Source organism: Callorhinus ursinus, unplaced genomic scaffold (genome assembly GCF_003265705.2).
Source record: "Callorhinus ursinus isolate GAN/ISIS: 27379988/994484 unplaced genomic scaffold, GSC_fseal_2.0 scaffold2, whole genome shotgun sequence".
Classification (NCBI taxonomy): Eukaryota; Metazoa; Chordata; class Mammalia; order Carnivora; family Otariidae; genus Callorhinus; species Callorhinus ursinus.
Genome location: NW_027397064.1, coordinates 68363837 through 68391415, shown reverse-complemented (window position 1 = coordinate 68391415; position 27579 = coordinate 68363837). Strand labels below are relative to the sequence as shown.

Genomic DNA, 27579 nt, shown 5'->3' with positions numbered 1-27579 from the left:
ACTCAAACTGGAGGACATCCTACAAAATGCAAAACCAGTATTCTTCGAAACTGTCAAGGTCATGAAAACCAAGGGAAAATGGACAAACTGCCACAGACCAGAGGAAAGTAAGAAAATATAACAACTAAGTGCAATGTGATATCCTAGGTGGGATCCTGGAACAGAGAATGGACATTAGCGGGAACACTTGTGAAATTCAAATAAAATCTATAGCTTAGATAATAACAATGTATCACTGTTTTGACAAACATGCCATGGTTATGTGAGATGTTAATAGTAGAGAAAAACAGGCAAAAAGTTATGGGAACTCTCTATAATGTTTTTGAAATTTTTTGTAAATACGTAATCACTTCAAAATAAAAAAAATTATTTAAAAAATTTTTTTAATTGTGCTAAAGTTAACTCCCTAGGTATCCTGTCTATAATTTAGCTTCTTCAGTCAAGCAACTTAGTAATACATTTTGGACATCAAACAAAGCTCCAGGTGAATACTTCTGTTTTCCATTACCTTGTGGCCCCTAGAGGGTCTGTCCTGAGTCAATATATCAGTCAGGAAGGAATCTTTTGACTGAAATTTCAGTTCAAATCAACAAACAAAAATGGGAATTTCTCAGTTTATAAAACTGTAAGTCTAGGGTTGTATTGGCTCTAGAAAAAAGGGAATATTATCAGTAGTTCTTCCTATTCTCTTAGCCCTGCTTTCTGTTCTGTGGCTTCACCCTGAAGCCCTTTATCATGATTTCTGCAACACGATACCCTCTGGATTCAGTTTCACCAGAAAAGAAACTATGCCCTTCTTTCCAATAGTTCCAGCAAAATTTAATTCCTCTTCATTGATCCTAATTGGATCATGTGCCCAACCACTAACAAATCATTGTAATTAGAGAATGCAATGTTTTGATTGTCAGACTTGAGCCACAAGTCCACACCTGAATTGAGGCTAGAGTTAACTCCCCTGGAAGCTCATGAGCTAACAGTTGTTTCTCAAAGGGAAAGGCAAGCATTGTGACAAGGAGCTGACTAAATGGATGTAGAATAGTAAAAAAGAACAAATATCTATTTTCCTTACGTGTATTTCCTTTAAACTAGTCTGCTTCTCCAGACTTCCATCCCTGGCTCATAACCAATGCTTTTCTATATAGAGGGAAGTAGCCCTGCTTCTTCTATGCTCTTCTCATGTCTACCTGTAACTGACTCACTATAACACCAAGATATAGTGTGGGTTTACCTGTCCTAGAAATGTTGATAAACCTTCCTTGACTCCAACCACATTTTTCTCTTCCCTTGTCTACTCTTTAATTCATTTGTGGTATTTGAAGTTGGTACTATAAGCAGTAACAGCCATTCCTATGTAGGTGTGGTTTTATAGCCCTACTACAAACCAACAACATGTTCCCTATTATGGGCATAGAAACTGTTGTGTTGTTGGGTTTGTTTGTTTGTTTTTTCCATTGTGGCTCCAGTCCTTCTCTAGAAAAACTTGAATTATTCCTCAATCTCGTTATCTGTCTGAGACCTGATCAAAGAAAAAAAGTCATAGTTTCCTATTGTTTTGTGTCAGGAAGGCTTTGATGTTTGATGGCTTTTCATCTTAGAGTGTTTTTTTCTACCCAAAATTTTTGACTTTGGCTCACTTCAGCTCACTTGGGCCACTTGAGCAAACCATGATCACATATAACTCACAGATACCCAGACCAAGAGTTGGGGTTTGGGAGGAGAAGCAAGCAAAATGGGCATTTCTATCACCTGGTGGACCATGTGTAGTAGTCAATGTCTTGTGTGTGTGTGTGTGTGTGTGTGTGTGCACATGCACATGCCTTGACCACATACTTTGAGCACTCACTATTCCTTACACTCCAATGACTCTGACTGAAAACACCTGAAAGTGCCTTCCAGATGACTCTCTTCAACCACAGGAAGATGCTTGACTCACATTTGGGGTAGGCAAAATTGCCAGGGAGGTAATGCTCTCTGGAATAGAGGCCTCAACAAATCACAGTAGTTGGTAGATAAATACCACTATTTTTTGCTCCTCAGGATCCTTCTATGAAGAAAATGCCTTAAGCCTCTGGGTGAGGACAGCAAATCCTCTCATCCCTGATGCCCAAGTAAAAGTTCATTGCTTCTGGGGGATAGTTGGAAACAAAACCTATGTCTGTCTAGAGTGTGGAACATAGGCACAGATCCATTGCTGCTAGGGGAGGTATAGCAGCAAAAACCCTCTGCTCCTGAGGAAGAGGCAGAAAACATCTTGGGTGTAGGCTCCTCCACCATTAAGCAGAAGCTGGCTACTACAAGGATGGAGCAGAAAACCATCCCACCCAAAACCAACCACAGATACAAGGCAGAGCTTGGCAGCAACAGGGAAAGAGAGCAGGAATGCTGAAAAAGCACAACCCCCAAGGACAAGGTATAGAAGGCCTGCTTGATTCAGGTCAGGAAAAGAGAACCCTCTCCTGCTGTGATACTAGCAGTGAGTGACAAGCCAAAACAGTCAACCACATGCAAGAGCATGGACAGAGATCCCATCTTTAGCACAGGCAAAGGGGACTGCTAAAGCTGAAGATGGACCAAGAACGCAGAGAAAAACCTTCCAGCACACTAGGCTCTACTCTGAGTACAAAACAAGGGAAACTAAACTCTGGAAAATTTTGAAGCCTGTGGTGAAAAGAAGATGAGAATAGCAACTACAAAACCCAACCCCAGCTCAGCTCCTGACTAATTTGACTCAATCCCACATGCTAAGGGCCTGACAAAAAGGCAAGCAAATTTCTAGGTGTAGATATTATTTTACTCAGTCTCTTCTATTATATACACAATACCTGGTAATTAATTTAAAAAAAAGAAAGAAAATTAAGAGATAAACAGCCAATTGAACCAGATTCAGAGATAACCCAAATAATGAAACCATCAGCTAAAAACATTGAAACAATTATAATTAATATGTTAAAGGATCTGATGGAATAGGTGATTAATTTTCATGAACATAGAAGGAATTCCAATAAAGAGATAAAAATTACTAAAAAATATATACTAATTGAAATGCTACAAATAAAAAACATAATATCAAAAATAGAGAATTCCTTTGACAGGCTTATCAGCAGGCTGGAAGAGCTAAGAAATCAGTAAATTTGAAGATATATCAATAGAAATTATTCAAAATGAAACACAAAGGGGGGAAAAGAGAATAATAATAATAATAAAGAACAGAATGTCCAAAAGCTGAGCACAATATTAAACTTTTAACATACATGAAAATGGAGTCCCAGAGAGAGGAAACAAAATGGAGCAGAAGAAATATGTGAAGAGACGTCTTCAAATTTTCCAAAATTAGTAATAAAAAACAGCAAATCATAGATCTAAGATGCCCAGAGAACCTCAAGCAGAGTGAACACCAATAAACACACAAATATTCATACCACCAATCAAATTGCTATAAACCAAAGACAGAGAGAAGATTTTGCAGGCAGAAAAAGCAAAAACAAACATTACATACAGAAGAACAAAGAATTATAGGAGACTACTCATTAGAAACTTTGCAAGTTAGAGGACAATGAATCAAGTGCCACAAGGAAAAATAAAAAAATTGCTGACCTGGAAATCTATACCCACTGAAAATACCTTTCAACAATGAGAGGTGAGCTGAAGGTATGTTTTCAAATAAGCAAAGGCTAAAAGAATTCACCATCAGCATATCTGTACAATAAGAAACATTACAGAAAGTTCTTCACATGCAAGGAAAATGATAACAGATGGAAATTTAGATCTACAAAAAATGAGAGAGAGAGAATGAGAGAGAGAGGAGAATCATAAATGGTAAAAATAAGAGTATATGTAAAAATATTTTTCTTAATTTCAATATTTTTAAAGATAATTGATTAAGACAAGAGTGGGCAAACTTTTTCTATTAAAAAAACAGATAGTATTTTAGGCTTTACAGACCATATAGGTTTCCTGTTGCATAATCTACCTTCTGGTTGTTATTGTTTATATGACCAATTACAAATATAAAAACCATTCTTAGGGGTGCCTGGGTGGCTCAGTCAGTTAAGTGTCTGCCTTCAGCTCAGGTCATGACCTCAGGGTCCTGGGATGGAGTCCTGCATTGGGCTCCCTGCTCAGCGGGGAGTCTCCTTCTCCTTCTCCTCCTCCCTTTGCCCCTCCCCGCCCCAGTGTTCTCTCTTGCACACTCTGCTCTTGCTCTCTCTCTCTCTCTCTCTCTCTCTCAAATAAATAAATAAATAAATCTTTAAAAAAAACACACAGGCTGTATAAAAGCAGGCCCTGGGCAGGATCTGGACTGCAGATCATACTTTGCTGTCCCCCTGATCTGAAGCAAAATAGTAACTATAGTGGGTTATGTGAGAAGTAAAATGTATGGCAACAATAATATGGGAGGAGGAAGTAGAAGAGAGTGAGAAAGGGATTGACAACATTTCAAGGTTCTTACACTTTAAGAGAAGTTGTATAGGGCGCCTGGGTGGCTCGGTTGGTTAAGCAACTGCCTTTGGCTCAGGTCATGATCCTGGAGTCCCGGGATTGAGTCCCGCATCGGGCTCCCTGCTCAGCGGAGTCTGCTTCTCCCTCAGACCCTCCCCCACTCATGCTCTCTCTCTCTATCTCATTCTCTCTCTCAAATAAATAATAAATAAAATCTTAAAAAAAAGAGAAGTTGTATAATGACCAAAGGTAAACCGTGATAAGTTGAAGATGGATATTGTAAACCCTAAAGCAATCACTAGAAAAATTAAAAAGTGGACATAAGATGGAATTATGAAAAAATATTTAAATAATAAAAAAGACAAGAAAAGAGGGAAAAAGAACAAAGAACAGAGATAAACAAATGAAAAGATGGTAAATTTAACTCCAACTATATCAATAATTACATTAAATATGAAATGACTAAATGTTCCTATTAAAAGGCAGATTGTTAGATTGAATTAAACAGTAACATCCAACTGTATGCCATATGCTACACAAGAAACCCACTTTAAGTATAAAGACATAGGTAGGCTAAAAGTACAGTGATGAGAAAAGATATACTATTCACATTTAATTATTCAAAAACCTGCAGTGGTTATATTAATATCAGACAAAGTCAATTTTAGAACAAGTAATACTATCAAGGGTGAGAGACACTACATTATGATGAAGGGGTCAATTATCAAGAAGCCATAATATCACTAAGTGTTTATGTGTGTATCAACAAAGAGTCAAAATACATGAAGCAATAACTGACAGAACTGAAAGGAAAAATAAATAAATCCACAATAATAATTGGAGACTCTAACATTCCTTTCTCAATAATCAACAGAACAAAGAGATAGAAAAATCAATAAAGATATAGAACAACAGTATCAGTCAGCTCAACATGACTGCCATTTATAGGACCCTCCACCTAATAACAGCAGCATACACATTTCATTTCGAGTGCACATGAAACATTCATCAAGACAGACCATAAAACAAATCTCAAAAAAATGGAAAGAACTAAAATTATACCAAGTATATTCTCTGACCACAACAGAATTTCGCTAGACATCAATAACAGAAAGCTATCTGGAAATCCCTAAATACTTGGAAATCCTACTACACACTTCTATACAACTCCTAGGTCAAAGAAAAAGACACAGAAAATTAGAAGATATTTTGAATTGAATGAAAATCTAACCAAAACATATGAAAATTTGTGGGAGGCCCAATATAACAAATATTTTTTGAGTTGATACCAGGAGTCAAACTCTGTTTTAGATGGGGGCAATATCCCAGGCGGGTAAAACATGAGGGAAGGAGGCTATAATTTTGTCAAAAGCTGCTGGTCATGTCAGGTGAGATGAAAATTGAAAGTTGGCCCCAGGCTTTAGTAGCATGGATGGAGGCCACTGGTGACCTGCACGTGAGGGGTTTGTGCAGAGCAGTGGGGGCACATACCTAGCTGGAAGAAATGGACTGAGAAGAATTGGCTGAGCTGAATGCTAGTTCAAGGCGTTTTTCCACAGAAAGGAACAAGAGAAAGGACAGTAGTCAGTAAGGGAACTAGAGTAAGGAGAAGGCTTTGTTGTTTTCTTTTGTTGTTTTGTCTTTTATTTTTTTAATTCTTTTTTAAAGATTTTATTTATTTATTTGAGAGAGAGAAAGAGCATGAGCAGAGGGAGGGACAGGGGGAGAGGGAGAAGCAGACTCCCCACTGAGCAGGGAGCCCAGTGTGGGGCTCGATCCCAGGACCCTGGGAACATGACCTGAGCCGAAAGCAGATGCTTAACTGACTGAGCCACCCAGGCACCCCTGTTATTTAGTCCTTTCAAGGAAAAGAAATAACACCATGCTTGCCTTCTAATGGGCATGATCTAATGGATGGCTAATAAGTGACCATATAGGAGAGAGAGGGAAGACATGCTGGACTGATGATCCCCCCTCCCACCCCCACCCCAGGAGAGAAGGAAAGGCTGTGGTACAAAAGCACGTATTAAGGAAAATATTAACACAGAACTCACAGGCCTGCGGTGAGAAGTAAAAAAAAAATCATGCACGAAGAGTAGTTGTTTCCAGCATGGAGAAAGTGCTCAACAAATGTTAGTCATTACTACTACTATTTATTGTTGTTCTGTTGTTGCTGTTCTTGTTCTTGTTCTTGTTAACTCTTCTAGGCCTCATTTTTCTCATCTATAAAAATTAGCTGGCATGTATTTATTTCTAAAGCTCTATCCAGTTCTGACACGCTGTGAGATGAGATTACTCAGGAAGCTGCCCATGATGTCTGAAGAGGACCTTATTTCCATGCCAAGATCATGCGTGGTCACCGGGTAATATTTAAAATGAAACCTATACACAGCTTAACTAGGTACAGCCGTGTGGGAAACCTTAACGCTGTGCACGAGGAAGAACTCTAATGCCCCTGGGCCTGTGGTTGCAATAGGAACGCAGGGCAGAAAAAATTCTCCTAACACCTGAGTCTCTAAGACTCTCCAAAAGCAACTGAGTTGTGCAACTCCCATTGTAGACTGGGTTGCTATGTAAACTGGGCTCCATAAGGTATTTAAAGACTTAGCACAAGTGGCTGGAGGTTTAATCTTTTAATTCCATTGCTCCGTAAGTTCCTTATAGGTTCAGTGAACAAGGAATTTAGACATAATATTAGAAACCCATTTTCAGGAAAGGGCTTAGGCCTGGAAAAAATGTGCTGCATTTTAGTACACAAAAGACACCACAGACTAATCTCTAGATTTACTCAGTCTACGGGTAATTCTCGTGCAGGGATCCTGCTGAAAAGACTCATGCTTACACAGTAAATTGTCTGTGGTATACTTCTTTCCTGCACCATCCACCCCCCTCCCCCAGCACCTCCAAAGGCCTCCTTTATTAAAAGGCTCGTGTAGATGGACTATGTTCACAAACACGCCAATTTGGGTCATTGGCTTCCTGATGAAAGCCCCGATTCACTGTGAAACATTATGTGCCACTTACGGACTTGGGGACATTTGCACTTTAGAACAGTAGAAAGAGTCACGTGAACACATTATCAAAAACAGTATGGACGCTCAAACCACTTGTCATCTAGCCAAGCCGAAGGAAGGCTGAGCACTGTAATAGATGGAAAGATAGTGTCAGGAAAAACAAGTTGCAATTTATCCAGCCTGAAAAACCAGTGCTAGTTTGCATATATCAGATTTAATTTTATTTTTCACGAGTCACTTGAGGGCAAGACACATTTTATATTTGAACTACAAAGAAGTGCTGAATTTGCTCTTCTCACTCTCTTCCCTCCTCCCCGTGGGAACTTGACAAGTTATGAAATAGTCATGACACTTTTCTAAAATCACCAGATTTTTTTTCGGTTTTTAATTTTTGGTTACATTAACTGTTTAGTAACTCTAAACAATTGGACAAGGATTCATGAGGCTGGGAAGCCAGGAGTTAAGTTCCTGGGCAGAGGAGGTTGTAGTGAGCTTGTGGCTAACACGTGGTGTCCCAAATTTCTTGTTTGGACAAAGAAGGTAATTATCTGCACTTACATTTTTCTATCTGGAACATCCAGACAGTGATAGTCCCTGCAAAGGAATGTTGCAAGAATTAGAAAACTGCTCTAAAATCTCTTAGCACTTCTAGACAACAAATTCCACTGCTGTTATATTATATATCATAAATACATTATTTTGATAATGGCGCTGTCAAGGACTTTTCTTCTTTACCCTCTGGTTCTAGGTCTCATAGAATTTAAAAAAGAAAAGAAAAACTCATCTGAGGTTGCAATCAGAAAGAAAAGCACAAGAAAAGCATTTCTGATGTAGTAAAACAATTTTACTATAAGGTATAAGGAGAGATATAGGTATATCAAGGTATAAAGGAGAGAGACAAATTGTGGCATGTTTTATCACTTTAAGATAATTAAGCCAATTTTCACTGATGCTTATAAAAGTTTGACACGGAAACAAGAAAACTCTGTTACAAAGTCAAGTTTTCTATTAGAACCTTCATTGTATGTATTCTGCTATGACAAGAGTGGATTTTTCATCTCCTTTTTCCTACCTTGATGCTCAGACCTGCCTGATCTTGGTGACTATGTGTGCTAACGTTGTCAGATTTGGCAAATAAACGTACAGGACACCCAGTTAAATTAGAATGTCAGGTAAGGGGCCCCTGGGTGGCTCAGTCAGTTAAGCGTCTGCCTTCAGTTCAGGTCATGATCCCAGGGTCCTGGGATCGAGCCCCCCTGCTCCTCAGGGAGCCCACTTCTCCCTCTCCTTCTGCTGCTCCCCCTGCTCGTGTTCTCTTTCTCTCTCTCTCTCTCTCAATTAAATAAATAAATAAATAAATAAATAAATAAATAAATAAATAAATAAATAAAATCTTTAAAAAAAAAGAATGTCAGGCAAATAAGTAGTTTTTAGTGTAAGTGTGTCCTATGCAATATTTGGGACATACTTAAACTAAAAAATCATTCTGGTTTATATGATATTCAAATTTAACTAGGCAACTTATATTTTATCTGCCGAACATAAACATGCTAGGATTTTTTTCTAACAAACTTGTGGGAGAGAGGAGCCAGCAATGGTTTGTCAGCTAGCTGGATGTCCCCCCTGAAAAACGTGAGTCACCACACCTAAAGGTTATAGTTACCCTTGGTGAAGCCTGACTTGGGACTGGTACACCAGACAGGAGAGTTGGTGGGGGTGGGGCGGTGGAGGCAGAGAGGAAGAGCAGATAATTTGGAGCTTTGCTCATCTGATGCTCATGCTCAGGTAGGTGACCTCACACAGCATCCCAGGGACCTGTGTGGGGTTGATGCTGGAGTCTGGGGATCAGTGGCCCAGGGACTCACCTGGGAATTCTGGCCAGAACAGCAGAGCGATTCCAGACCTTACATTCTGTGCTGATTCTCATAGAGATGGAAAGTTTTTAGCTCTTGCAGCTACATGCAGCTAGAACAGGAGGAAGGGGATGATGCACAAATGTTCTCCCATTTTAAACTTCATCGAAGGGTTATTATTACGTTCATATCATGTTTGATATTTCACCAGTAAAAAAAAAATCAAGATTTAAAAGCACTGGCTTTCAAGTCAAACTGACCCGGGTTTGAATTCTGGCTCCACCTTCCAGCTGTGAGACTTTGAGCAGGTTGTGTGAACTCCCTGTGTAAAATAAAAGTAATAATACTACTTCGCAGGGATGTGGGGAGGAGTAAGCAAGTAATCGCTAAAATTTTTAATACCGTGTCTGCCAGAGTAAGGTCTCTGTAAATACTACATATGTGGTATTAATAGACTTTTATAAGGGTCAAATTCTTAATCTGATTATTACACAGAAGTCCTGTTCTAGTTGTGAACTTGATGGTATTCATTGACAATCTCTGATGAAAAGTCCATAGCAGGTGTTAGATTAGCCCTTAATCATTATCATCCTATTAGGGCAAAAAAGCCATTCAAGTCCAATGATCACACGTTCTGTTATTTAAGCTATAACCCCATAATTACTAACAAGGAAAACCTTCTCTGATTAACTGAATGAATGAGCTCTAAACAAAGAAAATCCCTCAACTCAGTATAGGTATTTGAATTGATCAAAATGAGCTATTTCATTGATTCTTCAATAACATACAACCAAATGTGAAAACTGCATGCCCATAATATTACTATGAATTTTTTGACAGCTTTTGGGTTTCAAGAGTCAGCACACATAGAGCAGTGGTTCTTCCCCTGGCTGTACAGAAGCATCATCTGAAGGGCTTTTTATCTTTTTTATTTTTTTAAGATTTATTTATTGTATTTTAGAGAGAAAGCAGGGGTGGGGGTGGGGTTGTACATAGGGAGAGAGAATCTTAAGCAGACTCTGCTGAGCGTGGAGCTAATGCGGGGCTCGATCTCAATGACCCAGAGATCAGGAACTGAGCCAAAATTAAGAGTCGACCACTCAACCAACAGAGCCACCCCAGGCGTCCCATGCGGGGCTTTTTAAAAAAGCAAAAAGAAAAACAAATGAGAAAGGGCACTCCTCCCAGACCAATTTAATTAGAATCTTGAGGTAAGCATGAACAACAGTGTGTTTTAGGAGTTTTCTGATTTTAATAAGAAGCCAGTTTGAAAATATTGGGTAGAGGAAAGAACACGAGATTTGGAGTCTTCCCAAGTTGAACTGAAACTCAGGGCTCTGTATTTATTAGCTATGTTGCCTTGTGAAATTGATTAATTTCTTACGGCATCGGTTCTCCTAAGGATCTATGGAGTTCCTACAAAAATGGAAGTTACTATTCAAGAGTTTGTATAAAGAAGGTGGGCTCCTTTAGCCATCTCCAGCCAACCAGAGCAGTTCTTTCTTTCTATTCAAAAAAGTTTCAAATTTTTTCAGTATATTTCTTGACTTTTTTTATTGCATGATTGGAATCTGGCTCTTGATGTAAAATGATTTCTTAGTTGTATTATACATGTCATTCATGTTGCTTTGTTATCTTGGCTCTTTCCAGAGCCATTTCTGGAGATGGGACATAAAGGGCTGAAGATTTGGGTACAAAATTTTATTAAAAGAAATTTAAATTGGTTTCACCACACAATCATTATTATTTCCTTATGTTTCCTGCCTTTGGTCTTACAGCAGAAGAATTGGCTCCTGCTGTGCCATGCTTACCAAAGAGCTTCTATTCTCCCTTAGTCTCCAACTTCCAAAAAGTTGGATTAGAAATTGATTTTAATACTTACTATGTTATTTTATGGTAGTCTCTCTTGCTAAAATTGCTATCTAATACAGGTTTATTTTAAATTTTTAATCAATTTTGTTACCAGAATATTTTTGCAATTCTCACCATAGCCCTTGAGGTTCAGTGATAAACAAAAGTTTCACATGGTTAGGATTAGAAATCCAATTTCCAACTGTCTTCGAGATAAATGGATATAAGGGTTGTAAACAGAGTTAATATTCAAAATACTTAGAAACCAGTTCTATAATATAAATTATAGTAAAAATAATACAATTAAAAATATAATCCCCCTTTTTTCAAATGTAACCATATGATGATGATGTATTTATGGCAAAACTTTTTTTTTTAAGATTTTATTTATTTATTTGACAGAGAGAGACACAGCGAGAGAGGGAACACAAGCAGAGGGAGTGGGAGAGGGAGAAGCAGGCTTGCCTGCGGAGCAGGGAGCCCAATGCGGGGCTCGATCCCAGGACTCTGGGATCATGACCTGAGCCGAAGGCAGACGCTTAACGACTGAGCCACCCAGGCGCCCCAAGGCAAAAACTATTTTTAATCAAGTAACATGACATGTACCACAAATTATTCATCAAGTCATTTTGAGAATTTCCAAATCATTTATCAGTTTTCAAAAATTAATGTTATCTTTTTTCTCACTTAGTTTTTGTGTTTTGGCTTGTTTGTTTGACATGGCTGTCACTAGCTATATGGTAAACTCATCTGAACCATAAATTGACTTAAAAAACTCCATCAGACTCCTTGAATGGCTTCTCCATTAAGTGGATTGCCATTAAGTCTCAGGAAAAAGATAATTTTTCTTAACATTAAGGTTATTATCCATGAGACTGAGTCTCATAGCTTCAAATTTTCATATTTTTAGTATGTTTTTTAAATACTTCTAAAAGAAACAGTTAACGTTTCATTGATTATTGTTGTCATTTTAATGCCTTGACTTATAAGCTTTCCAAAAAGTTGTCTCATTTTGGTAAAGGTTTTGCAATAACTAGGAAGATAATTCCAGATAATCATGATATGTTCATCTCAAACTCACTTTTTAAAAATTCCATTAAACATCTCATGTCTGTACTAGCTTAGTTTTTTTCTTTTAAATGAAGTTTTTAGTTTGGAATAATTTTTGATTTGCAGGAGAGTTGCAAAGATAGTACAGATCTCATATACCCTTCACCCAGTTTCCCTTAATGTGAACATCTTATATAAAAACCATGGTCCATTGGTCAAAAACAAGAAATTAACATTGGTCAAATACTATTTACTAAATTATAGCCTTTATTTGGATCTCACCAGTACAACTCAAGCCCCCTCCCCCTTCACTACCAATTCCACATTCCTCCATAAAGGTTAACTATAATTACCAGTTCAGTTTGGGTGCATATTATATACATAGAGATAGACCTACAGAAATATAGTTTTGCTCTGGGGTGGTGTTGGATTTTTTTTTTTTTTCCACAGAAATGTTATTGTATTGTTCAAGTTGTCTTCACTCAAAGACATGCTGTCGAGAAGCAAATGGCTTTTATTTGTTATCTGTCCGCCAGAGGCCTTAGAGGTGAGGCCACGGCCTCTATCCAGCAACTTAAGGTTTTTGTTTTACATGAAAAAGGGTGCAGGAGAACGGGCAACAAATCACATCCTGCAAAGTGATACCCCTGAGGGGAGGTCTCTCCAGTCTCCTTCCCTCCCCCCAGTTTTTCTCTTGAGCTCCTAGAGGAAGACTCTGAAACTGGGTGTGAGCTTCCTTTATGTCTGGGGCTTCCAGGTATTGTAAATTGATATGTTAGCCCACATTTGCCTTTAGGAATTTATAAAAATCGTAGCCAATTCTTTTCTTATTCATTTCTATGGGGGCTACCTCCTCCTCCCACGCTCTGCCAAAGGTGAAATAATTCATGTGTATTCATGTGTGCTGCCTCGGAGACCTCAGCGCTCTGATAGCTTTAAGAAAAGTTATGATTGAATAGATTATTTGACCATTTTAGGCTTTTATTCATTGTTAGGATGGAAGTGAAATTTTCTTGTGACTTTTACATTTTAAATGGAGACAACACTCTTGTCTTTGTGAATTTGGTAGAACATTCATATATCCATTATTCTTTTTTAATTGTGCCATTGAATTCTAGAATGAGATGTATCATGGCCCAAATGAATTTGTCCCAAATGGTTCAAATAAAGAGACTTTAATGGAGGGCTATTCACAGAGGTGTGGACAGGTTTAGGAGAACAGGCAACTTTCTTTCCTTTTAAAGATTTTATTTATTTGAGAGAGAGAGAGAGAGAGAGAGAGAGCATGAGCAGGGGAGAGGCAGAGGGAGAAGCAGACTCCTCACTGAGCAAGGAACCCGACGTGGGGCTCAATCCCAGGACCCTGAGATCATGACCTGAGCTGAAGGCAGATGCTTAACCAACTGATCCACCCAGGTGCCCAAGAACAGGCAACTTTCTTCAGGACTCTAATATCTGGTTGTTGTTTTTTTAAAGATTTTATTTTTAAGTAATCTCCACACCCAACATGGGGCTTGAACTCACAACCCCAAGATCAAGAGTTGCACACCCTACCCTGACTGAGCCACCCAGGCACCCCAGGATTCTAGTATTTGTATGTGTTCCTTAATCCCTAGATGTATGTAGAAACAGGGACATCATAAACATAAAGCAAGTGAACCTGCTGTTGACTGGATTTCTTTTATTTCATGGTAGTTGTATTAGTCAGGGTTCTCTAGAGAAGCAGAACCCATAGGATGTGTATATATTTGGAGAGATTTATTATAAGGAATCAGCTCACACAGTTATGGAAGCTGACAAATCCCAAGATCTGCAGGGTGCATCTACAGGTTGGAGTCACCTTATGGTTTTGTTCCAGTCTGAGTCCAAAGGCCTGAGAACTTGGAGAACCAATAGGGTAGTGTAGTTCCTGTTCAAAGGCTGGCAAACTTGAGACCCAGAAAGAACAATGTTTCAGTTTGAGTGCAGAGACCAAAAGAAAGCCAATGTCCCAGTTTGACGGCAGATAGGAAGAATTCTCTCTGGCTTGGGGGTCAACCTCTTTATTTTATTCAAGCCTTCCACTGATTGGATGGAGCCCACTCATATCAGGAAGAGCAATCTGCTTTACTCAGTCTACTGATTTAAATGTTAATCTCTCCAAAAACATCCTTACAGAAACACCCAGAAAAATGTTTGCCCAACTATCTGGGCACTCTATGGACCAGTCCAGTTGAAACATAAAATTAATCATCTTGACAAGGAATAGGCCAATTGCTCATGTCAATTCATGAGGCACTTTATCTTTGAGAATCATTATTCTTTCCAAACTAAGAGGTGATGGTGATGTCCTATTTGGGTAATATGTGTATGTGTGCACACAGGAGTATGTGCATGTATGTGTGTAATACATAACATATATGCACACATACATAGCTACATTTTTTAACAGGAAACACAAAATCTCTAGATCAGAAGACAAACAATTTATTAATCACTGACATCTTAATCATGAGTTTTAATCCCCACTGAGCAATTCAATGAAGCCTGAGGTCACCCTGCACATGCAATGGAATTCATCACAGGAGAGGAACCCTCAAGTTATAAAACTTGGGGCTCTTATAGGTTGCTCACACATTTGTTCATCTTCCGCTTCAGAGAGGGAGAGAGACCTTTACTCCAGAATGTAAACAAGTCTCCTCTGGAGAGAAGAGGGTAAGATCTCTACTTTTTCTTCACCATCCTGGAGTGTAAAAAAATGGTGTCTGTGGAGATAAGTCTATAATTTCTCCAGAACCATACACTGTCTGTAACTTCCAAGGCATGTTTGTCTTTCAGACTTTAAATGCTATGATTTTCCCTGATTTCCTTAGAGTGATTATCCATTACTAAGATTTCAGTTCAGCTGGGCAAAATAATCATCTGTAAGGTGCTAGAGATCTTTATAAAAATCATAAATAAAGATTCTTTTTTCTTCAGTTGATTTTACTAATCCTTTTCCCCACTGACGAGCAACAAATGTAGATGGCCTTAAGAGGTTCATCTGCTTTCTTTTAATAGCTTAGCTGAGAGCTGGCTTAGCTGGACTGAGCCAGTCTGCAGAGGGATAGCAAAGCCTTTGGTTGATATCCACATTCTTGGTAGACAAGACTGTTCCCAGGGTCCAGTATGCATACTCCCTATGGACTTAATTTTGCCTAGAGGTCCCTTGATAGATATATGTATTGCAACTTAGAAAAATTAGATGTTCCCAACCCTTCCTAGGCTAAACCTACAAATAGGTACTATGGTGTGGGCATAGGACTCATTTATGTTCTTGGAGTACTCTCTGACCAACAGCCAAGGCAGACCCCTCTCTGCTGGGATCTTGTCCATGGATCTTGTCCATGAATATTTATGCCAGGAATGTTCTGTGGAATAATTGAGAGGTCAGAGTTACAAGCTTTTTGCTACTTCTCTGTTTTTAAGTGTTTTCTCCCTATGAGCATGCTTTTGTATCTGCTTTATGCATTGCTAGTTGCATATAACCAAGACCACTCTGCTTGACAGTAAACATTGCAGATCAGTGTATTTTGAAAGTCAAAATAAGTTGTTGTTTTTTTTCTTTGTTTTTCCCAGTACCTTTTTCTGGGAGGCAGTTTACTTTTGGTCAGGCAGCCCATATTCTTCCTCTTCAGATTGAAACTGCCTCCTTCAGCTTATCCTAAATGAAAGTAATGGAATACTGTTTCCTCTGACATTTTCATTGAAATACCTTGTCATTTAGCTTTCATCAGTTTCTGGAAGGTTCTGTGAGTGAGATTTCATCCTTTTGATTGTCTAGTTTTGTGGGGTATGATTTTTTTAAGTATGAAGTTTTTCTTCTTTATGATTACAGTTATTGGCTATCTAAATGCACTAGAGATAACTGAAACACACATCCCTGTATCATATCTCAGACGTCATATTCTCCTAACAGAAAATATACTTAAAATGCTAATGTGCTCACTGAACAGGTGGTGTTTGATAGCATTACAAAGAAGTATCATAATAATCATGTCTGCCCAGTTGAAAAGAGGAAGATCCATTTTTCATCTTATAGCCCAAACCGGAAGCTATTTTTTTCTGTGAAAAGGAAAGGATTGATACAATTTTCTCCACAGTGGCAGCCAAAGGAAAGAGACTAACTTAAGTCCCTTCCAAGGCAACTCGCCCAGGACCACAGAAAACTCAGCGCAGCAGAACAGAACATCTATTCCAAAGACAGAATCTCTCAAACTGAAAGAGAGGCTAGACCCGGGTCCTAGGAGCATATGTACAGACACATTTGCAGTATAACTGAGGAAAGAATAGCCCTTGTAGTAATAAACTTCAGCTTCAGGAAGTGCACGGAATAAAATTCCTCTTGGTTCTTAACACCTAGTTCAGTGGCTGGGATGTGGTAGGTACTTAACAAATGCCAGCTGAATAAGTAAATAAATGAATGACTAAACCCCAACATATGGCCCAAGGGTAACCAGGTTTATTGACTCCTCAAGAGAGATTATTCTAAATCCCTTACCTCTCTCAGGCTACATGTTTGGTAGCCTCATTCCTTGCGATGTGGTCAACTTCGCTGTTCACCTACTCTTCCAGGAAGAACTGACCCATCATTGATTCCTCATTAGTAGCCCAGGACCAACGGTAGAAAGATCTTGGGTTGATAGTATTGTTGTAGGAAGGCCACAAAGAATACTGAAGGACCAATTGGTTGGGGTAAGTTAGCACAACTAAGTGATTCATGAGTAAAGCTGGAGGAATATTCTGGACCATGGCTAAACCTCTACTGCTATAGCTGAGCCATTCTGAGATCAAACTGTTGGCCTTGGCAGTAGTGAGTGGGAAGGCATCCTCCCAGATGGAGTAGTCATACCTGCTTGGTGACAGAATAGGCCACTGGGTGATGAATGTCTGGCTAAAGTGACATAACCACCACCCTGGGGAGTCTGTTCTGCCCTCGGCCGCCAACGCCAGTGCTCTGTGTATATATAGTTGGGACATGATTGTCATTCCCACTGAGTTGCAAGCCATACAACTCTTGAGTTCCTCTCTCTAGTTTAAGTTTTTTATTGGTGCCAGGCACTGTTCTAGGTTGTTTCTAAGGCGTTTACAATCTCATGGAGTGGAATAAATAGATATGATAATATCAGTTAATGACAAATCCCATGAAGAAAATTTAGAAAGGATAGAGAATAACAAGAGGAATAACAATAAGGAATAACATTAAATAAGGTGGTTAGAGAAGCCTCCTTCCAGAAGCTGGTGACATTAGGACTCAGACCTGAATGGTGAGAAGGACACATCCTTGAAAACACATCTCAGACAAGAGAAGAGCTAGTGCAAGGGCCCGAGATGGAAACAGCCTTCTAAAATGCCTCTAACTGCTGACTGCACTACCCTTCCTCAACATGCACCCAGCACCGTCTCAGGCCAAAGCTCATTAGTCGCTCCACCTGTTTCCAGGACTCCTTTCTGTGACACCCATCCTCCCCATCACAGAACCCCACCCACAGACTAAGTTTTCCAACCAGGAAGTAGAAGAGTTACCCTGCTCTAGGAGCACAGAAATGTGCCCAGCAGACCGTCGCTTTCCACTGAGCCTGACCCTTCTGTAACATAGAGTGAAAGTCTGGCACTTTTCAGGACTTCCTGGATGCTGTAAACTAGGCCAAATGCTGTCCATTCTGTATCTCACTGGAGTCTCACAAGCCAGTGAAATTGTTTCTATTTTTGATTCCTTTTACAGATAAGGAAAGTAGGGGACCAAAAGATTAAATAATGTTAAGGTCTCAGAATAGTAAGTGGACGGGGCTGACATGGAAAGCCATGAAGACTGATTCCAGTATGTTCAGCAGTACGACCGATTTCAGTCTCCAGCCAGGCAATGGAGATGAGGCTTCCTCCATCAGGAGGGGCAGCTCCAGCTGCAGCACAACAACCAGTTTTTCCTGAGCTCTCATGGTTCCAACTGGAGGTTTGTTGTTCAGTTTTTCCACCTTTAACACTCTTAACAGATAATCTCCTCAGAGAAGGAATACTGAATACTGCTCCTACACTTAGGGATATAAAACCCCATCTGCCTCTGTCCTTACCTTGGCCTGGCTCAACCCACCTTATTTTTACAGCATTTAAGCCCTCGGTTTTTCAAAAAGTGGTAGAAGTCACCTACTACAAGGGGCATGTCTGCCCAGGTTGCCTCCACATGGACTCTATTTAGAGAAACAAGTCCCCTCCTCATTCCCCTGGGACAAGAAATTACCAAGAATCAATAGGACAGATAACAAATAAGAGTGTTGATCTAGAGGAGGGAAAATTGCTGAGTTTGGGTGGTCAGGGAAGGCTTCATGGGATAGAAGCTTTGGCTGGGTCTTGTAGGGGGAAGTGGTGTTGATAGGCAGGGGAAGGGCATTCCAGGCCATGGGAAATGGGAGGTGGGGAGGGTTGGGACAAAGGCAGGATGAAGAATGTTGTCTTCTGAGGACAATCAGCAGATCAGTCTGACAGATGTAGGTGTGGGGGCCAGCAAAGGAGGGATGGGGGTATAGGGTAGGAAAGGTTAAGAGTGTACAGCTCAAAAAGGGCTCCATATTTCAAGCTAAAAGGTGAGACTTTATTCTGTGAGCTAGCATATGAAAATTTCAAGTGGCTTCCACAACTAAACCAATTCCTTTAGCAAAAACAACAGGATATGGTTATTACAATTAGGAAAAAAAATCCAAACATCTTAACATAGCCCACAAGATCCTACATGATCTGCCTACCACCCTAATCCCATCTCTCCCCAAGTAAGGCTGTCAACTGGGAGCCTTCTTCCATAGAACTCTCACCAGATGAGATCTGAGGGGTGATCAGAATGGGGCATTGCATCTGGATTGGGTATCCCAGTGTCCACCACACACATCAACTTCTGGATAATGTTTATCTTGGACTGTGGGAAAAAAGGATGGAAGCATGTGAAACATTAGTTGGATTTTTTTTTTTTAAAGAAAGAAAAGACTAGAAAGTGATCTGAAGCAAATATGGCAAACTGCTAAAATCTTTTAGATTTACCGATTGATTCATTGGGGTCCATTATATTATTTTCTCTACTTTTCAATATGCTTGTATACTTGGAATATTTTATACTTGTAAATATTTCAGCATTCAGTCAAACATGTTTTGATCATATAACTAAGTAGAAATATTAGTAAGCCAAATGATTCACCCTTATAAACAATACCACAGCTATTTATAAGAAATAAATATTCTTCCCAATTTTAACTTTTTCTTTAATAGATAGATCAGAAAATCCCAGTAGCTATATGGGCTGTAAAAATCTGGTATAACAGGTTGTCCTTGAATGTCAGTTAAGGTCCCAGCATTAGGAAAGTGTAATATTTGGCACTTGAAGATGCCACCAAGTATTTCACGGACTCATTGTCATTCATCATTGTCAGCTATTTATTGAACACCCGCAGTTCATAATATCATACAATAGAGCCTAGCACAGGGTCTTAAGGAAAAGACAATAAATCCCGACAGCTTTTAAAGAGTGACTTACAAGCTGCAATCTCTCAGGAAAAGGCAAAATCCTAAAATATCTTTCTTTCCAAATAAGTCCATAGCGACTGTCCCAAGTACCATAATTATATCATTAATTTATGAGGATGCCACTTTTAAGTCAAGTGAGATCTCATAAATTCTACCTTACTTTGTAGGTGTAGTATGCGTGTTTGGAGAGGGCGGGGAACATGGTGAGGAAAGCAGGAAAAAAATCTGCCGAAAAAGAAAAACTCAATCGGCACAGTTGAGAATAAATTAAGTTCCACGTTTACTTTTAAAGGGTTATTAGACTCTCCTTTGAGACTAGTTAGAAATTGGTTAGTTCTGCCAGCAGTTAAAGATTTAAAACCTAAAACCATTTTATTTAAGAAATCTATTTAACATGGGGGATGGGAACAAGGCCCAGGGTTTAAATACTTCCCAGGTAGCTTGTGTGCTGGGGGCAGGGTGGCAAGTAGACACTCAAGATATTCATTTGATAACTGATAACTAACAAGACTATAGGAAGTCTTTCGAATCACTAATTGGGGGTCCAGGCATTAAATGTGAGCCTCAGCAGGGTATGGTTTTGCAGGATGGGAGATTCAGTTCATGGATGGGCTGGTAATCTGGGTGTGAGTGCTGGATGTCTTCAAGCGGGATAGGAGGGCCGCATGGCCTGAGGGTCTTTGAGCCCTAGATGATCTTGAAATCTTAAAATTCTACATTCTTTGCATTATTTGGAACAATGGAACAAAATAGCAACATATCAGGGGTGGAAAGAAATTTGGGGACCATAGGGACAAACTTGTTCATTTTGAAGTCAGGAGACCAGGGCCAAGAAGGGGAAAAACTAACCCTGGGAAGCTCTGGTAATCTCTACAGAGTCAGGCCTAGAGACTGGTTGGTGATTCCCAGGCCTGTGTGCTTTCCAGTAACGTACAATAGGTCCGGAGACAGGTGCGATCTCAGCTCCGTGTTCAGAGCACTCCCTGGATCCAGCGTTAGCATCAGCTTCCTGCTTTCTCTCCTAACTGGAAAATGTATGTGCATACAAGAAGTACCTAGGATGCGGGTGGGGGTGGGAATCAGAATTTCTTGTTTAAATGTAACTTGAGACATCTACCTGGGTCGACTTTTAATCTCATTATGAAGCTATAACTAGCTGTGATCGAAGTTTATCTTAATGTGGTTATTATAACAGAGTAATATTCTGGCGTGATGAGATCACCTTATTCACTGTAAAGCATCTGTGTGTGGCACATTGTCTGATGCTCTTGAGTATGAATATCGCTTCTCAAGGTAGAATTCTCAGCATCTCAATTTTCTGTCTGGCTTTTAAATTGTGTCTAATTAAAGGATTTCACATTCCTTCACAATATTGCCTCCTCAAGCAGAAATAAAACGACAGAAACACATTTTGTGTTTTTTCTTATGAAAGACATTCTGTTAATATTTGGGTGGGTTATTTTGCCTGAAGTGTGTTAATTACATTAATTAGCCTTACTTCAAGAACAGTAGCTAGGAGTTGGTGGAATGAATCTGAGTTAGATGACTGTCATTCGAAAACCTCCCTTCCCTTCCCCCCTCCCCCCACCCCGGCTTTCCCACTACAAAAACACCAGGATGTTGGAAAGCGCTACTCACTTGGAATTGCTGTCATGCGTGTTATTTTTGAGATGAAAGCACAGACGCTGCAAGAATAATATTTGATAATTTTATTAATCTCATAAAGAATGATGAAGCTCACAGAGTGGGAGCTCCTCAGGAATCATGGACACATAATACAGGATTCTGACCTTAATGAGCAAGGCCACATTGTTTTCTTATTTTTCCCCATATGTATTCTTTGGGTCACCTACCTGGAAAAGAGAAGGAAAAATAACACTGTGTGGTAGGAGCACCAAGCAGGCAGGGGACAGTGAGCTTTCAACCACCTTTATTGAATACTGTGGGCTAAACTCCCTCCCCAGACATCACTATTCTGTGGAAACTAAAAAGGACCACAGATTTTTTTTTTGTGCCCTGGCTGCTGATGGAAAGCATTACAAAATCCTGAAAGAATAAAGAACTTGCCGATGTAAACTCTGTCACCGTTTCCGCGGCAGCCATGCTCTATGGACTCTGACAAGGGTCACCTCCTATTAAAGCAGGCAAGGAAAAACAATTGTGATGCCAGGTCTCTATTCAAACTTTGCAAAGGTCGTAGCCCTCATTTCGGCTCTCAATGAAATGCAGAGATTGTATTTTACCCTCTTCCAGATTCAGTGAAAGTATCTGCCAGGAAGGTGCTTCTCAGGCTTCAATGTACACGTCAAATCATTTGAGGATCCTGCTTAAAAATACAGATTCTGATTCAGTAGGTTTGGGGGTGGACCTGAAATTCTGCATCTCTACCAAGATCCCGAAGAGCTGATGCCGTCAGTGCATAGACCATACCTTGAGTAGCAAGGATCTAGGACAGTGGCTCTTAAAATGTGTTGATCATCCCCAAGAGTAAGAAATATATTTTATGTTATACATTATATTTACACATTTTATGCCATAGCTTTATATACACTCATGTAACATGTGTGAAGATGGATATAAATGAATGTAAAATGGAAACAACAGCTTCATAGAACAATTCTTACCTTGATCAGCTGTGACATTTTCTTTTTTTAAAGATTTTATTTATTTATTTATCACAGAGAGAGAGAGAGCACAAGCAGGGGTAGCGGCAGGCAGAGGGAGAAGCAGGCTCCCCACGGAGCAGGGAGCCCAACATGCCGCTCGATCCCAGGACCCTGGGATCATGACCTGAGCGGAAGGCAGACGCTTAACCGACTGAGCCACCCAGGCATCCCACAGCTGTGACATTTTCAAGACTAATTTTACTTCTGTAATTATCTTGATTTAGTTGGTAGTTACACGAGTCTACACAATATGATAAAATTGCATAGATCTATACACATACACACTCAAATAAATTCACGTACTGCAAAATCTGTAATGTAACGCAATCTGAGTAACTGAGAATTGTGCCAATGTCAAGTCCCTGGTTTAGATATCGTGCTACAGTCACGCAAGATGGAAAGTAAAGGGTCACGGAGCCTCTCTTGTGCATTCTTTGCAACTTCCTGTGAATCTATACTAATTTCAAAATAAAAAGTTAGAAGATAGTAAGTGGATCGGGACCCACAAAACTGGTTTCAAGACCACTTATGCATTGAAGAGTCAGAGCTTGGAAAACTCTCCCCTGTAATATCATAAACGGTGCTGGGTGGTTTCACCACACAGGTGCTGTATAAGTGGGTGAGGCGAAAAGGAGTCTGGGACTGGGACGTGAAGGCGGCCACGCTGGGAGCGGAATGTGAGGAGAAAGGGAGGGGCCTGGGCAGAGGTTTTCTGAGGGCTTGCTGGGTGTAGGGGGACATGGATCCCAGAGTTAGAACCCTAGCCCACACGTGCAGGGAAATTAAGAAACACCAGCATCCACTGGTGTCAAAATTTGTCTCCTGGCACTTCCGCTTTTCAGAGTGGAACCCATCCAGAGTTTTGTTTTTGTTTTCATTTGAGTGTGTTTTTAAAAATCTGTGGTAATGCAGTGTAAACACAGAGCCCAAGAGGATTTGAAGATGTTTGGAGAAAGAGATTCTACGAGGGCTTCTGAGTGTCAGGAGCGGGAAATACTTAAACGAAGCAAGCCTGGAGTAGGGGTCGTCAGCACATGGGGAACGGCCATGATTATTAGCCCCAGATTCAGACTAAAGGAATCCTGGAGGCAATTTTATGTATTGAACTTGTTAGGCATTATAATAGAGCAACAGTACCCTGCAAACCACAGAACTGTACTGTCTCATTTTTCTCAGGGTAACACAAATCACAAGAAAAATAGGAAGGAAAAGCACATTCCTTGGCGAGAGGCTTATGAATGTGGAATGGGTGAGAAGTGTATCTTAATTTAATTAACTACCATTTTAATGTCACCAAAGGCTAAAAATATGACTCATACAATGGTTTCAACTTAATACCTAACTGATGTATCTAAGTGTAAGAATGAACTTATACCATTTTTGTAAGGCTTCCTTTCTTCATTCACTTCTTTTTTGCTAAGATGCATATTCCTTTTCTAACTAGATAACTCTGAAGCATTATTTTGCCCTTGTAATCCAATTGCAGGTAAATCAGATATATCTGCAAAGTCTAATTTCGAAGAGAAGAAGGTTTTTTCTGTATGGTATAATAATTCATTTCAATTAGCATGATGAAACAAACTGCAGAGCCATTTTTCACTGAAAATGTTGTGGTGGAGTTCGGGGAAATATTAAAGACATTTCTAGAAGCACAAACAAGCTTACACATGCACTTAGTTGCCCTAAGGAAGAAGAGAAGATTACAAATCATCTCATCACACAGATAAGAATGCTCTGTCCTCTTCAACACTTTAGGTGAAACAGAATCATATGTGGTTTATTTATAGTCATTCAACGTGTGATCCCAGGACATGTCCCATAAAAATATCCCTTTTACTCGCACTATTCTTCTTTAATGCACTCATCTATGGAGAAGATAAAATAGAGTCTATTATGGGTTTTAATAAAAATACGATAGATAGAAAAATATCCATAAGAACAGATATTGCTTCCAGGAACTGAATGACATTGAATAAAACTGATATAATTAAGGGTTACCGAGAAATTTCTGATACAAGCCTAAGGGGATTTCAAATTTTGTAAATAAGAAATGTAGAAAAGCAATCTATTAAGTAAATAAGAAATGTAGAAAAAGTTTGTTGTGTATGTGAATGCGCAGGTTTGTGAAGGTTGAATGTGTATGGCCAAATGACGTGTAACAAACCAAAGAATGAAGTAGTAGGAAGCTAAGAAGAGTTGTAAAACTAATTGGGGTCCAATATGTTTTGGGCTGCATTTAATTTTCTTGAGGGGAAGAGAGGTCAGGAATGGAATGAAGTCAATGAGAACGGGAATAAGACTCACAGGAAAAAGTAAAAAAGCAAACCGGCTAACATTGAAAGGTCAGTGAATATCCTAGAGACAGGAAATGAACTTTAAACAAAATAGAAAGTAGTATTTCTATCTCTGTTTGAGAGTTGTTAAGATTGCAATTTAAAAAGGCAACTTCAATCACCAGGTGTTGCTTGTGTAGAACCTACTTTGGGTATGTATTTAACTTGTTAGAAATATCAAGAACTTAGATATTTTGCACTGGGCAATAAAATAAATATTTAAACTCACAGTAAAATTCTTGCTATTTACCAAGACTTACTTCCTATTTTACTGTAATATCTTTTCTTGAAAGAAAAAAGAAAAAGAAAAAAGAAAAAAAACACAACTCTTGAATCATCTCTCCTAAGAAGTCTTCATTATGCTAATGACTATTAGTCTAAAAGTTTGCCCATAAGTGTGAAATCAAATAAGGTTATTTTCTGCTTTTGTTAAAAAGCTACTGCCAGTCAAAACCCTTTGGGGTTGCTATTTGACATGCAGCATTTTACACAGGGAAAACATGATTGCAAGTTTTGTTGATGGTCTTTTGCCTCCACTCTCTTAAGCGCTAGCAATGACTGAATAATGCAAATTCTGAATTAGCATCCAAATGCTTTCCAAAGTAAAACTAAAGCAAACAATTGCTACTTTGAATTGCCACATCTAAGGGCATCTTTTGATTCTACAAAGCCCAAGTTTTAAAAATAAATGTTCCTAGTTCTATCGAAGGTTAATAATCCCTAAAATTAACAGCAATTGTGAGGGAGAGTCATTCTCCGTAAGGAGGCATTCATCATTGGGCTGTCTTGGTGCCTTCGTCTTCTCGTCTCCTTCCTTCCCGCCTGATGCTGTGGGATTCTGGGAAAGACCATATGATGCAGCAAGATGATGCTGGGGTAACAGACAGTATAAACAGGCTTGTAAAACTCAAACAGGTCGCCAACAAACCGGTGTTGTGCCTAGAGCTTCCAGTAACACTCGTGTTCTCTTTTCTCCCCCAAGCATTCTGTTAAGCTTTTCCTCATATATAACCACTGCGTGTAAATATTTGGACTGGCCCTTCCTGGCACTATACACCTATGTTATGCTTTCAAAACTGGGACTCGTCCTCTTCCACCCACTTGTGGGAAAGACTGTTTTGCCTACATTTGTTTTCCCCAGTCACACGTATTCTGAATTTTTTTGGCATTGCCGCATGACAGTTTGCTCTAATTTGGCTCTGCAATGGAGTGTTACCAAGGCTTTCTTCCCCCCTCCCTCTAAGCAAAGGAATGAGTTGGAGTATGTGCTATACTTTGCTGTCTTGGCAAGACCGAAGAGGGTCAGAAAGGAACCAGGATGCTCTTGACCCATGCATGTGATGCTCCTGGCCCTGCTTCCAGAAGCTAAAGAGGAAGTTGGAGTAGGCTACCACTTCAATGGGATACCGGCCCTGAAGGCATTCGTTATAAAGACATATACCCCAAACTCTCCATAACTGCTTAAGGCAGCAGTTTGATAGTTGAAGGGACAAAGAGACTTGCCTTTGAGGTGTATTTGTTCCACAAATGTGCTGTTTTTTTTACTTTGATTATATGTTTATTTGGAAGAATGATGGGGTTTTGGGGGGGTACTAAAGACCTAGAGATCTCCCCTCTCCACCCCACCACTGCAAATTAGAGAGTCTCCCTACCCCAAATCTGGCCCGCACAAAATTTCACCGTGTGTTTATAAGGTGCTTGAACTATGAAAGTGCAATGAATGTTTACAAACTAGATATATTTTTCCCCTTTGGTCCTTTGTTAAGCACATGAATGGCGAACAGAAAGAACTTATCTGAAAAATCAGCAGGGTAGCACTAGCTGGAATGTAATTTTACAAAACCTGGCCATCTTTCAACAAGAGTGGGTGGATTTTTAGCACTACAAATGTTTGTGTATTATAAAGTATTTGCCATGGTGACAAAGCTGGGAGAAACATCCCATTAGCCACAGACGGGCTACAGATTGTTCTGATTATCCATGTCCAAAATTCAGTCTGGCTACGGCTTTGTGTTATTTTCAGTGTTTATAAGTGCTCCATTTTTTTTTTCAACATACTAACCTACCAGCTAGCAAGTATGGATGTATGTAGGTATTTAACTTAAAATTGCCTTTAAACATATTCTTAGGGCTTAGTCGCCTAACCTATGTGTAGATCACGTGCGTGTCATCATTACATTTACAGTGGATATGTTGATAGTGTTAAAAATAACAATCTTTGAAAGAATGAAAGACTTGGCGAAAAGTATCCTGGAGCACTTATTAAAAGTAAAAAGGGTCATGGAGAGAGAATTCGAACAAGGAACAGTGAAGTGTCTGTGCTAATTTATTTGCAGGGATTTCTGACTATTGATTTCTGTATTTTAAAAGTTAGAGCTTCTATTTTTAAAAAAGTGACCTTTATCTCAAGTACATGGGGAGAAATGTGAATTATAAATAGCCCACAGAAAATATGCCACCGCATGTAAAGAATCCACATTTTTCCTCTTCCAAACATTTCCCTGAAAAGAAAAACATGAGAAAAATTGTAATGACTCTTTTTGCCCCTATTTCGGGGGGAGAACATTTATAAGCAAATGGTGTTTTATGTAGTGGAATGAATCACCATGCAATAAAACCTAGCATCAGACAGAATTGCTTTGAAGTTACCCATGGCTGTGCAAGGTAGAAGGCAGGCAGAGTAAGTGGAAAAGATAGGCAAAAGAAAAGAAAAGAAAAAAAGAAAAAGAAAAAAGGGGGGGGGAAGCTTTAAGGTCATAAAGAGGTTAAAGAAAATAGGTCACAGAAAATTAATCCTTATCATCTGAGCAGCGTTGCTGCTAAATTGATCCACAGTGGAAGCAGG

General features: G+C 39.4%; 1 long non-coding RNA gene across 1 annotated transcript in view; it reads right to left on the bottom strand.

Moving 5' to 3' along the window:
* Window positions 1-7890: 7890 nt before the first annotated feature.
* LOC141374774 (uncharacterized) overlaps window positions 7891-27579 on the bottom strand; it is a 56801-nt gene continuing 37112 nt past the window's right edge. The window contains exons 4-7 of the long non-coding RNA XR_012381898.1: window positions 21526-21588; window positions 21374-21420; window positions 19033-19133; window positions 7891-8048 (exon numbers count right to left, since the gene is read on the bottom strand). This is a non-coding gene — a long non-coding RNA (uncharacterized lncRNA). The remainder of the gene's footprint in view (window positions 8049-19032; window positions 19134-21373; window positions 21421-21525; window positions 21589-27579) is intronic.